At 37.4% G+C, this 554-nt stretch overlaps 1 pseudogene; it reads right to left on the bottom strand.

Moving 5' to 3' along the window:
* Positions 1–237, bottom strand: LOC109444841 (large ribosomal subunit protein eL39; annotated as a pseudogene).
* Between the last annotated feature and the right edge of the window lie 317 nt (positions 238–554).

The raw sequence follows: 554 nt of genomic DNA, 5'->3' as shown, positions 1-554 counted from the left end.
AGTAACCATCTTTTCAGTGCTATGGCAAAACCCAAGCAACCCAGATGGCACAAATATGTGTGCCATCTCTTGTGTGATTCCTTATGGACCCAGCTTAGTTCTTCTCCAATGTCTCCTCTTGGAGTTGTACCTGATTTTATTATCCGTTTTCATCAGAATCCATTGGGGGAATGGGCTGATTCTGCTTTGTTTCTTGTCCAGAAACCACTTGATCCTAAAAGTCTTGTGAGAAGACATGGTGAGGAAAAGTCAATCGCATGCACTACAATGGTGGCAAAAAAGAGAGCCTGAACGCTTTTTCTTTAAGATAAACAAGACAAGGATGCCCACTTTCATTACTCTTATTCAACATAGTATTAGAAGTCTTAGCCATAGCAATCAGACAAAATAAATAAAAGTCATTCAAACTGGAAAGAAAGAAGTAAAACTGTCATTAGTTGCAGATGACATACTATGCATAGAGAACTCTAAAGATTCTACCAAAGGGAGGGGGGACTAATTTTTTATTAGAACTAGTAAATTAATTCAGTAAAAGTAGCAGGATAGAAAATTAA

This window comes from Rhinolophus sinicus, linkage group LG09, assembly GCF_036562045.2.
Source record: "Rhinolophus sinicus isolate RSC01 linkage group LG09, ASM3656204v1, whole genome shotgun sequence".
NCBI classification, from domain to species: domain Eukaryota; kingdom Metazoa; phylum Chordata; class Mammalia; order Chiroptera; family Rhinolophidae; genus Rhinolophus; species Rhinolophus sinicus.
Note: the sequence above shows the minus strand (reverse complement) of the source record. Positions and strands in the feature narration are given on the sequence as shown.